The sequence below is a fragment of the Bos grunniens genome, chromosome 13 (genome assembly GCF_055505025.1).
Source record: "Bos grunniens cultivar Pamir isolate PY7600 chromosome 13, Bosgru_T2T1.0, whole genome shotgun sequence".
NCBI classification, from domain to species: domain Eukaryota; kingdom Metazoa; phylum Chordata; class Mammalia; order Artiodactyla; family Bovidae; genus Bos; species Bos grunniens.
In genome coordinates, this window is record NC_141177.1 from 5973116 (window position 1) to 5986081 (window position 12966).

Consider the following 12966-nt stretch of genomic DNA (forward strand, 5'->3'; position numbering starts at 1 on the left):
CAAGCTGCAGTTTTCCCACCTATAAAGTGACGTTACTAATAGGACCTACCTCATTGTGTGGCTGGATCTCAATCCCTGGCATACAGCTGGCACACAATAATAGCTGCCAGTGTGGGGGAAGAGAGAAACTGGCATTGGCATTGGGGGTGGGATGAGACTTTGATGCAAGACTGTGCATCACAGGGCTTCTCCCATCCTGAGCTCCCACCCACTGAATACCAACCCCACATGTGACGATCAGAAATGCCTGCCACCCGCAGTTTTCCCATTGCCTCCCAGAGGACAGTGCCACCACCACCAGGCTAGGTCACCGTCTTGGAGTCACACAGACCTGGGCTCAAATCCAGGTTGTCATTTAGCTGTGTGACCTTGGGCAAGTTCCTTAACCTCTCTGAGCCTCTCGTTTTTTGTTTTTTTTTTTCTCTTTCATTGGCAAAATAACACCAGTATCTCATAGGGGTGATTTGAGTGTTTGACTATCCAATTTGTGGTAGTTGCTGCTGTTATGATCATGTCATTTGTATTCAAAGCAGTAAGCTCTTCTTGGAGCAAAGCTCTCTTGTGGCAGTTTGTGGGGGAGGAGGGAACCAGCTACCAGATGAAGTTGTGAAGGAAGAAGCAGATCTAGCCTGCTAATGTGTATTGTTTAAATTGAACTGTATTTACATATTTTAATTAGCTGCCAGCATTAACAATTTGGAAGATTTCATGGGGAAAAACTAGACTTGTTTGTTTGTTTGCTTCTCTTAAGAAGTTGGAAAATGAAAAAAAAAAAAAAAAAGAAGTCGGAAAATGAGGCTGCCTTTGGACCACCTCTTTTCCCTCCAGGAGCTGGTGAGAGGGGCCTGAGCATCCCTTCCTGCTCCAGGAATTTTACATCCAGCCGGCTGGAGCTGTTTGTACTTTCTGCCTGGGTCTCGTAGGCCACCCTGTTTGCAACCCCTGGCTGGCTGTGAGGGAGGGGGAAGGACGGAGCCCTCCTTAGGAAACTGGAAGGACGGGTTCTAAAAGGAAGCAAGGGAGTGGGTCTGGGTTGTCAGGGAAGATAAGAAGCCCTGGCGGAATTCGGAGTGCCTCAAAAGTGGCTGAGAGAATCAGGTTTTATTTGTTCAATCTTGCAAGCTCATCGCAAATTGCTAAGAGCCAGGAAAATGTTAACATTCTAGGGATGGAGGCTGAGAAGAGGCATAGCGAGAACAAAAACCTGGATGCTGGAATCCTCCTAAATTGCCCAAGGAAAGTGGGCAGAGGCTGGGACCAATCAGATAGGGGATGGAGCACCAGGTCAGGAGACCCCTAATCTAGTCCTGCCCTGCCGCGGACTGGCCTGGAGACCTGGGTCAGTCACTCCCCTCTTTGGGCTGATCCTAGACTCTTACCCTAGAACGAGTAAAAGGGAAGCATTGAACCAAGGAGGGGCCTTCAGGCTCTGAAATTTGAGGTCATCTTCTTCATTACACTCATCATCATCCCAGTACATAGTAGGCGCTTAAGCAGCATTGTACTGTTTTTCCACACAGGTGCACGGAGCTGTGAGGCAATTTTGCCTCATCCAGGGCTGTATTCTCTGAAGGCAGGGCTTAACAGTTCTAGGAACAGCCGGAGAAAGGAGCTGTGTTTATAATCGCTGCCTGGGCTGTGGGCTGGAACTCTAGGGAAGATTCCAAACACAGGCAAGACAAAAAAACAAGGGGGGTTAAATGAGAGCTGGGGTCCCTTGGAGGGCTGAGGGCTCAGGAGACAGACTGTAGGGACCGGGTAAGGGAGCCTGGTCCTGAGCAACCACTGGTCCGGCTCAACTGTGATCTCTCTGAGGAGGGAATCGAGTGGTGAGTACCTTACCCATGGCAGCTGCCATAGGGCCTGACATGCTTGAGGGATGCATGAATAATTGATGAAAAGAAAGATGGAGACAAAGATGAATATAGGAAATGAGAGAGAGGAAGGGATGGATGGATGGATGGATGGTAGAAGACTAAAGGATATTGGATGCTGCATAAGTGGATAGAAGATGGATGAATTTTAAAATGCAGAATGAGTGGAAGGAGGAAAGAATGAAGGGAGGGAGGGAAGATAAGGAAGAGAGAAAAGGAAAGTAGAGGAACTGACAGGTGGAAAACTGGGTGGATGAATGAACAGGTAGACAGTAGGGCAGTGAGAGGGAGGAAGATGAACCATATCCAGTTGGATGGATGGATGGGTGAGTGGACACCTAAGTGTAAACTGGTAAGTGGCTGGCTGGCTGGATGAACGTAAGAATGGAGAATGGGTGAAATGGAGGAATTAGGTGTGTGGGAGATGAATGAATGGATAGAAAATGGAGTGGATAGATGAAAGGGTGGAAGAAAGGAGGCTTAGGTCTGCCTCTGAAAAACAATCCACTAATAGGCATTTATTGCGCCCCCACTGTGTGCCTAGCCCCATTCTAGGCACTGTACAGACAGAGAAATAAGGTCAGGCTCCTTCCCCACCTGACTTCCATATTCCAGAACCGCCTCCCCCACACACAAGGAATTCACTGTCCAGTTGGGGAGAAATATTCAGAGGCTGGGTCCGTTGGCTAAGACAGCTCAGGTAATAGCTACAATCCCCAGCAGTCCATCAAGTCAGCCTGCAAACCGGGCTCCTCCACTGCAGTCTCAGAACCCTGAGTAGGAGCGGAAGATCCTGGCCAGGCTTCTTGTGTGGGCTGCGAGGAAGCTTTCTGAAATGTCTCCCTGACCGGCAGCTCGGTGAGGGCAGGAACCACGTCTGTGCTCACCGCTGCATCCCACCCTCACACAGAATGTGTGAGGCCCACCCTCACACAGAATGCAGTCAATGGCGTTTCTTCCATAAATGAATGAATAGGTGAGGGAATGAATGAATGGAAGCCTAGTAGCCTGTCCTATGGCAGGAGGCAGACTCCATCACCTTTGCAAACCTCAGTGCCCTTGCACCTGCCATGGATTTCCCTGGTGGGCCAGTGGCTAAGACTCCAAGCTCCCCAATGCAGGGGGTCTGGGTTCAATCCCTGGTTGGGGAACTAGATCCCACATGCAGCAACTAAGAGTTCACCTGCTGCGAGGAAGGTCGAAGATCCTGAGAACTGCAACTGAGATCCGGTGCAGCCATATAAATGAATAAATAAATATTTTTAGAAGGAAAATGCTTTGTAAACTAGGTAGAGGTTTACAGATGGAAAGTGGGACATTAATAGAGGCAATAGTAGTAACATTAGCATCTATCATAGGAGCAATAATGGCCCCAGAAGTGATTATGTTGGTGGTGGTGATGATGGCGTTATTACTGGCAGTGGTAATAGAAGTATTAATGAAGGCAGTGATTTCATTGATGATGACAGTGGTGGTTATTTTCTTGGTGATAGGAAGGACAGAACTATCAGTAGCTGGGGAAAAGAGAAGGGAGGACGTTCTAGGAGGAAAAAAATATTCTGAGTTCAGTTGCAAGTGACAGAAATCCAATTCAAACTGGCTTATGCTCGAAAAGAAGGGGAGGGATGATTTATTGGCTCAAGCAACTGGAAAGTCCAGAAGTAGCTCTGGCTTCTAGCCCAGATAAACAGGCCCTCGAACCATATTGTGAGGACTTGTCACTGCAACTTAGTCTCTCTCCATCTTTGGTCTCTGCCTTCCCATGGGTGAGCTTCATTCTCAGGCAAGCTCTCTGGGTTTCCTGGCCTCCCATATCCCAGCTAGACATTCCCCTTCAAAAGAGAACTGCTCCTCTCCAGTCCCAGGAGCTATCCAAAGTCCCAGGGCTTGCTTTCATTGGCCCATTTTGTATCACATGTCCATCACGCAGCCGATCACTGTGTCTAGGAGGGTTGGAATATGCTGACTGGACCAGCCCAGGTCGTATGGCCACTCCTAGAACGGGAGGTGGATAGGTGGCAACAGGGAAGGAGGAAAGAGATGTACATGGCAGGAAACCAGTGGGTGGCCTTCAGAGGCAGTGCCCGGCAGGTGACAGAGGTCAGAGGGCCTGGTGCTTGGTAGGTGCTCAGCAATTAATTTTTATCCTCCCTGTGCTCTGGGGATAGGTAACAACTCTTAAGTTGGATGACAGAGCAGAGCTGGGTTCACATCCTGGCTCTGCTATATGCTAGCTGTGTGACCTTGGGCAAAGTAACTTCTCTGTGGCTCAATTTTCTCATCCATAAAATGAGATGACAAGAATGGATCATTTTGAGTGTTAAACAACTTATTGCTTAGAGCAGGGCCTGGCACATAGTAAGTACTGAATAAATAGAAGTAATGTTGCCAATTTATATAACTTACGGGGGTTAAAATCTCTTCTCTCTGACTGGACACTCGTCTCCTGGATCTTCCTACAGCTGTATCCTTCTCCTTCAGGTCTCAGTTCAGATGTCACCTCCTTCAGGAAGCCCTCCCTGACCACCACAGCTAACAATATCCTCTCCACACCTGGTCACTCTCTATTCCATTAACCCATTTTCTTTGTAGTATCTGAAGTGACCTTGTTAATTTATGTTTTCCCATTTAATATCTGTTCCCCACACCCAACTGTCAGAGACTTGAAGACAAAGTCTGTGTTGGTCACTGCTGTGTCCTGAGAATCTCAAACAGGGCCGGGCACATAGCTTTGGCTCCATAAATGTTTGCTGAGGGGAATTCCCTGGTGGTCCAGTGGTTGAGACTTCACCTTCCAATGCAGAGGGTATGGGTTCAATCCCTGGTCGGGGAGCTAAGATTCCCCCCATGCCTCTCAGCCAAAAATATCAAACCATAAAACAGAAACAATATTGTAACAAATTCGATAAAGACTTTAAAAATGGGTCACATCAAAAAAAGAAAGAAAAAATCTAAAAAAAAAACATTTGCCAGATGAATGAATGGATTCCTCTTTTTTCCCTGACACAGTGTCTTTGTACAGTATTTCCCGCATCAGGGCGGACTCTGGGATAGAGATGCGGTCATGGGGGAGCGGTGCAGAGCCGCACTCCCCACAATGGCTGGGGTGGAGCGGTGGCGGGGGAGGGCCTGGATGAGCCTGTCACCCTCTGCCTTCAGAGAAGTGTTCGCTTTAGTCTCTCTCCCTGGCTGTGTGCAGGGTCGCAGCTCTGGGGGGCCTCGTGGGGCCAGGGTGTCCACCTTGACTTGGGTCAGCCCAGCCAAGGTCAGGCTAAAGCCGGAAGGCTAGGACGCTCGGATTACACATCCTTACATGTCCGGCTGCTTAGCGGGGATTAGTGCAGACACCACGCCTACCTGTCCTGTCCAGGACCGAGACAGGGGCCCAGGAGGGTGGGTCACAGGCTACCGCTGTGTCCCCACCCTTTAGACCCATCCTGGCCTGGGGAAGCTTCAAGACCCAGCAGACACTGGGCCGGGGCTGGCAGACAGCATGCCTTTATTTTCCGAGCTTCTTCATTGCCATTTGCTGAACGTCTCCTGTGTTCCAGGCCTGAACCCAGCGCTTGATAGTTTCTCATTTGGTCCTTCAGGATGGCAGACTGGGTGGGGGAACTTCCCTGGTGATCCCGTGGTTAAGAATTCTTGCTTCCATTCCAGGGGCACAGGTTCAATCTCTGGTCAGGGAACTAAGATCCTACATGCCATGCAGCCAAAAAATGAATTAAAAAAGCAAAAGATGGCTTTAAAAAAAAATGTGGTTGCTCAATAAATAGTCATGGAACACCTACTGTGTGCCTGGCACAGGTCTCAGCAGTGGGGACACAGAAGCGATAAAGGTGGTTGCTGTATTCTTGGAGCTTTTAAAAGGCAGGACAGACAGTTAGTGAGGAAATGAAGATTGTTTTTAAATGCACTTCAGCTCCTAAAGCAAGGGATGGAGGAGAGGAAGGGAAGCCGTGGGTCAGCAGGTGAGACCACCCGCCTTATCCTCGCTCTGGTCTCAGGAAGGTGATTTGTGCCCCGAAATCCTTTGTTGGTTGGGAGGAGCATCGTTGTCTAGAAGAGAGTTAAACGTGCCCCTCTGCCCATGGAATTCTCCAGGCAAGAATCCTGGAGTGGGTTGCCCACTCCTTCCTGCAAGGGATCTTCCTGACCCAGGGATCGGACCCAAGTCTCCTGCATTGCAGGCGATTCTTTACCGCCACAGAAGCCCGAATGTGAATCATTGTCCCATAAGCATTGGCTGAATGACTGAGTGACTATTCTGCTGTTGCTCAAAAGCCCTCCATGGCTCCTCATTGCCTGCAGGCTCCCCTGCAGGCCCCGCAGCCAGTCTTCACAGCCCCCAGTCCTCCTCTGGCCTCACCGGCCTGTTCCTCCCTGTTCTCGCCTTCTCAGAAGTGGCTGCCACCCGCTTGCTGGTTGCTCAGGACAGAACCCAGATTCCTCCTTGACTCTTCTTTCCCTCACCTCACATGTCTGAGCTGTCGGCAATTTGGTTTGTTTCACCTTCAAAATATGCCTTGAATCTGTTTTCTGGATTCTCAACAGCCACCGCCGTCTCTCTCCTGGACGCCTGCCGGGTCCTGTCACTTAGATTCTTGCTTCCATGTCAGTCTCCCCACAGACTGTTTACCGAATGCAGCTGGAGGGTCTTAAAAACCTGCGTGACACCGTGCCACTAGCCTGCTGAGAAGCCCTCTGCGGCTTATGTGGTTCTCAGAATCTAAACATCCTATCAAGTCTTCAAGGCTTTCTTCACTTCTCTCTAGGACCTCATCTCCGACACCCCTGCCTTCCTCCCAGCTCTGGGTGCATAGCTCGCCTTTCTCTTCCTCTTACAGTCTGTTCCCTGCCTCAGGGCCTTTGCACTTCCTGTTCTCTCTCCCTGGGACACCTTGTCCGCACGTCTTCCCATGCCCAGCTCCTTTGCATCCCTCAGATCTGCCCCCAAATGTCAGCCCTTCAGAGAGGCCCTCCCTGGCCTCTCACACTAAAGTAGTCACTCCTCCCCTCCCTATTTTTTAAAATCTCGTTACTTTGTTCTATTGGCAGGATGAGGAGTGGAGAATGGTGGTGGGCAGGGCTTCAGGGAGGTCTGAAAATGGAAGAAAATGCAAAGATGGGTCTAAGGGCAGGGGGAGAAGAGGGCAACAGAGGATGAGATGGTTGGATGGCATCATCAACTCAATGGACATGAGTTTGAGCAAACTCCGGGAGATAGTGAAGGACAGGGAAGCCTGGCGTGCTGCAGTCCATGGGGTCGCAAAGCGTCAGACACGCCTGAGCAATTGAATAACAAAGGAAGACATAGCACGACCAGGAAGCGCAGACCGTAGCACAAAGCAGTGGGGGGCTAGAGCGGGCGAGGATTCCAGCCCCACACCCCGGATCCAGAGTACCCCATGGGCCCAGCTGCAGACCCAGCGTCATTAAGGGGCCTGTGACTGCTTCTTTGGCACTGTTTGATCCTTTCCCTCATCGCTGGCCACACTTCTAATGATTTATTCCTAGGCTCACAGACCGAGATCCCTGCAGAGGCCAAGCAGGCCTCATAAACAACTTGCGTGGGCTGCCTGTAAGACTTTAAAAGCTCAGGCTTGGATGAGCTGGCGCTCAGCCCCAGCCTGGGGTTCACAGAAGAACATAGGCCCAGAGGAGCCAGAGCATCATTTTTTTTTTTTTTGAGAAGTTGGAAATCTGGGTTCATAGGGAAATAAATGTTGGCAGATAATTACTGTGTGGGCTCAAATTACCCGTCCGTAGGCAGGCGGAGCCCTCCAGTTGGAGGGTGGTCTGAGTTCGTACTTGGCACGGCCACTCACCCTTCACTGGTACCAAGTGGCAGTCTGGGGTGTGCATGCTTCCCCCATGATTTCATCCCTGCCTCCCAAACACCCGTGTGGTGGAGACTATCCTGAACCCCACGTTACAGATGAGAAAACTGAGGTTCAGAGAGAGGTGTGATTGTCCATGCCAGGGCTCAGCCTCTACATGGCCTCATGTGGCCCCAATGCTAAAGAGATTCTAAACTCTGAACTAAAAGGTTTTGCCTGATTTGCCTGATTTCTTCCTCCATTCCTGTCCCCTTCATACAACAGGAAACTAAGGCTCAGAGAGGTTAAGTAGTGTCCCAGAGGTCACCCGGCTGGCAAGAGCCAGGATTACAGCCCAACTTCTGCCCAGTGTCAGAGCCTACAGATTAAACCCTTTATTATCTGTCCAGCTCCAAAGAAAAGCAGCTCTGAAAAGTTCAAACAGCCACAGAATCTTGGCAATGCTGAAACCATTACCTGTGTACACAGCTAGTAAGTGTAAGTTTCTAAGTGCTAGGACCCTGGACCCTTCCCTGGAAACCTTGGGTTGCAGCCAGGACCCTCAGATGGCATTTTTTGGAGGGACTGGAAATCTCAGGAGTTTTGTTTAAACACTGACATCCTGGCAGCTGGTTCATTTTATTTGCCAACTCCTAAGCCTTGGTTCCCACTCCTACCAGACCCCAACACAGTTTGGAGGTTTCCAGATGGAATCTGGAACCTGAACAGCAGCTTGGAGCTCCACATGGTGTATCTCTTCCAGTCCTCCATCCGCCACCCTGTGGTTTGTGGGGGAAGGGAACTGGCATTTACTGAGGACTTATTGGATGCCAGGCAGCTTCTGTGTTGTATCTCAGTGTGACTCAGTCACTTTCTGGCTGTGTGTTCCTGGGCGAGTCACTTTGCCTCCATGAATCTTAATTTTCTTGCATGTTAAAGGAAGAGAAAAATTTGTTAGCCAGGTCAGTTTTTATTTGAAAGAATCAGAAACCCAAATCAAAGAAGGGCACTGATGGGTTCATATTATTTCAAAGTCCAGGGAATGATTTCAGGAATGGCTGTATCCAGCTGCTCAGCTAGTGTCATCAGAAACCTGCCTTTGTCTCTTAGCATGGAGTCCCTCTACACTGGCTGTATTCTTGGGCAGATTCTTTCCAGAGGGCCAAAAATTACTCTCTGGCCCCTATAGGTGGATATCCTGTCAACTCAGCAGTCTCTGATGAAATTATTTCCCAATAATTTCAGAAGCAATCCCAGAACGAAACTTGATTAGCCAGTTTGAGTCAGGCCCGCACTGCTAAACCAATCATTGTGTCCAGGGGAATAGACGAACTGTGGTCTTGGAGAAGACTCTTGAGAGTCCCTGGGACAAGCAAAGAGATCAAATCAGTCAATCCTAAAGGAAATCAACCCTGAATATTCATTGGAAGGACTGATGCTGAAACTGAAGCTCCAATACTTTGGCCACTCATTGGAAGAGCTGACTTATTGGAAAAGACCCTGATGCTGGGAAAGATTGGAGGCAGGAGAAGAAGGGGATGATAGAGGATGAGATGGTTGGACGGCATCACCACCTCAATTGGACATGAGTTTGCGCAAGCTCTGAGAGATGGTGAAGGACAGGGAATCCTGGCGTGCTGCAGTCCACGGGGTCACAAAGAGTCGGACACGACTGAGCAACTGAACAACAACAGCTGGTAAGCTTGGATCTCGTTCTCACCCTCCCTGGGACTGAGGACTACACTCACCTTCACTCAACCAGAAGAGTGGAGGAGGGTTGATTTCCTCCCGAAACGCTGAAGTCTTAAACATCAAAAATGACACGGGACTTCCCCGAAGGTGCAGTAGTCAGGACTCAGCGCTCTCACTGCCAAGGGCCTGGATTCAATCCCTGGGTGGGGAACTAAGATCCCACAAGCTGTCTGTGCAGTGCAGGAAAAAAAAAAGACAAAAGTATCTATCTCCTAGGTACTTGTGAGAATTAGAAGAGATAATATGCTGGGCCTGGCTCTTAGTACCTGCTCGGTTAACAACTTGCCTTTGTCTTCTCTCTCCTGAACCCCTGACTATCTCCCTGACCCAGCATGCCCACCCTAGAGTTAGGCAAGGCTGGGTTCAAGTTCAATCCTAATTCTCCTGTGTGACTTTGGACACGTTTTTTAGCTGCTCCAAGCTTCAGATTGGTCCTCTGAAAAGTGGAAGTGATAAAACTTACCTCCTGGGATGGTTGTGAGTAAAAGCCTAGAGTGAGTGAGCAGTATACAGTAGGTGTTCAATAGGTGGCGGCTTCCAGCCTTCCCTCTCTGTACACACCTGTCCCAGCCAGACTGGACTGACTCTCAATCCCTACCTCCAAACCTTTGTACCTGCGGTAACCTCCATCTGAAACACCTCCTCCTTCCATCTCCACCTGCTGGAATCCATCTCAAGTCCTTAAGTCCGGATGAGTCCTCCTGGTAAGGAAGGCTTCCCTCTCTGTGCCTTGGTTTTTCCCAACTGCAAAATCAGAATGAGAGTGTCTTCATCTTCGGGTTGACTTAAGGAGTTAATAAGATGGAACTGCCGATGGAAAGCACTCTACCTAGCATGAGTAATCAATAAACACTAGCTGTTATTATTGTATCATTGTTATTAGATGTTCGGCTGCTAATTCCAGCTTGTGTTTCCCCATAATGCCTCACACAGGGTGATGACTCAATAAACTTGCTGCATTTGGGTGGTCTAGCTGGAGCCACAGTTTCTGAACCCACCCACTCATCCATGCATCCAACAACCATCCAGTCATCTATCCGTTCATTCGTTCATTTGTTGCACCAATATTTCTGAGCATCAACTCCTTACCGAGCTCTGTGATGGGCAATAGAGATCCAGCCTTGAGAGACAGACACAGTTGCTGCCCTCACAGTGCTAATCTGGGTGGGTGGGCAAATGAATAAACAAGATGACTGCAGACTGTGGCTCATCCCCAACAAAGTGAAAGAGTGTGTGGTGAGACTGAGTGAGTAGGGAGGAGGTTACTCTGGATCAGGTTGTCAGCGCACCCTCTCTGAGGAGGAAATGTGAGGAATAAGAAGGAGCCAGCCACAGAGAAATCTGGAGCGAGGGCATTCAAGGGAGACCAAATAGCAAGTGCAAAGGTCCTGAGGCAGGAATGATCCTGGTATGTTAAGGGGCAGCTGGATGCCAGTATGATAGAAGACAGGGACTGTGTGGGAGAAAGCAGAGGAGAAGTAATGTGAGAGGCCAACGTGGATCAGATCAGGCAGGGTCTTGTAAGCCCCGTAAGAGATGGGACCTTATTTTGAATGCAATAGGAAGCCGCTGGGGGGTGGTGTCGGGGGCAGCTGTAAGAAGGGGAAGGACAAGGCCTAGCCTCTACCTTAAAAAGGCTGCTATGACAGGGACAGTAAGAGTTGAGCCACACATCAGAAGGGCATTTAATTCAGTCTGGGGAAAGTTGAAAACGCTTTTTTGAGGAGGTGACATTTCTGCTGAGTCCTGAAAGAAGTCAGGAAGCAAAACTGTGTGAGGGATATGGAGTGGGGAAAGGGCACTCCAGACCCAGGGGCAGCAAAGGAGAACATGCCTGGGGGTCTGCTGACCCCGTTATGACAGGAAAATGAGAGGCTGCTGGGATCCAGGGAAGGAAGGCGTCAAAGGAAAAAAATCAATGACGCTTGTTAAGATGGGAAGGCCGACTTTATTCAGGACCCCTGAGACCAGCGTGGGGACCACTGTAACGGACGGGGTTTTACAGTAGGAGAGAGATGGGTGTCAGCTCGGAGCACGGCCAGAGCGAGTGGGAGTTATAGCCAAGGAGCAGGGTGGGGTCAGTGGACGGAAGATCACTAAGAGGAAATACCAGCGGAAAAGGGGGACTCTGCAGACTTCCCTCGTGGTCCGGAGGCTAGGACCCCACACTCCCAGTGCAGGGGGACTGAGTTCAATCCCTGGTCAGGGAACTAGGTCCCCAAAGCTGCAACTAAAAGAAAAAAAGATCCCTCGAGCTGTAACTAAGACACAGCACAGCCAAATAAATTAAAAGATAAATAAAAATAGATGTTTTTTTTAAAAGGAGGGATTCTAGCCAAATTAACCTGACAGGATCCTTGGCTGAATATCTGAGGGACTCCTTTCCAAAGTAGATCCTTGGTGGGGCAGGAAGAAGCGAATCAGAGTGAAACTGCTGCTACTAATACTAAATACTAATACAATCTGTCCTGCCCTTAGTGTGTGAGGCCGGGAAATCCTTTCACATCCGCCCTCACGACCTCTCTCACCTCGTCTCCTCTCCCTCTCCCTTTTGCTCACCCTGCTTCAACCTCTCTGGCCAACACGTTCCCACCTCAGGCCTTTGCACTTGCTGTTGCCTCTGCCTGGAATGCTTTTCCTGCTGATGGCCACATGGCAGCTCCTCCTTATCATTCAAGTCTCCGCTCCAGGGTCACCTCCCCACAGAGGCCCTCCCTGACCCCTGCAGCGGCAATAACTCATCTCATGGGCATCTTCTTTCCCAGTACCCTGCTCCATTTTTCCCTAGCAACAGTCACCACCCAAAATAATCCTCTTGGCTTGCTACTGTTCACTGCATGTCCCTTCCCTCTACAAGGTGGTCAGCTCTACACAAGCTGGGATTTTCGCCCGGTTTGTCCACTGCTATATCCCTGGAGGTTAAAATGGTACCTGGCATCATTGAACAAATGAATGAGGTCAATCTTAATAAAAACCTCACCATGTTGATATTATTATTCCCTTTTTACAGATGGGGAAACTGAGCCTCAGAGAGGAGTTCCTTGTGTAAATTTTCACAGCCATGTGAGGGATACAAACTCTTTGGCCTCCCTCCAATGAATAACAGCAATAGCTAATTGTAACAGTCCCACCTTAGAATAATCTTATGTTGGGATTTCCCTGGTGGTCCAGTGGTTAAGACTCTATGCTCCCACTGCAGGGACCCCAAGTTCAGTCCTTGAGTTGGGGAACTAAGATCCTACACATACATGGCGTGGCAAAAAAGGAAAAAAGAAGTCTTGAGCTGAAGTCTTCCTCTCAGTTTCTCTTTTTTTTTAATGAGCCACTAACTTTCACTGAACCCTTACTGTGCGCCAGCCATTATCTCAGTGAATATTCAGTGAAGTAGGAACTGCTTATCCCCATTGCGGAGATGAAGAAATTGAGAAGCTCGGAGAGGTTAAATAACTTGTCCAAGATCTCACAGCTGGAAAAATCAAGAAGCTGGGATTGAAATGCAGGTCTAGTTCTTAACCAGTGCA

At 49.3% G+C, this 12966-nt stretch overlaps 1 protein-coding gene across 2 annotated transcripts in view; it reads left to right on the plus strand.

Annotated features, from left to right (window-relative positions):
- KCNB1 (potassium voltage-gated channel subfamily B member 1) overlaps positions 1-12966 on the plus strand; it is a 111701-nt gene that overhangs the window by 82511 nt on the left and 16224 nt on the right. Inside the window, exon 1 of one of the 2 annotated variants that reach the window (XM_086331446.1) lies at positions 9269-9390. The exons of the other annotated variant lie outside the window; for it this stretch is intronic. The gene's annotated coding sequence lies outside the window, so the exon portion shown is untranslated. Of the gene's footprint in view, positions 1-9268; positions 9391-12966 lie in introns of those variants that run through there. 2 annotated transcript variants of the gene reach the window in all.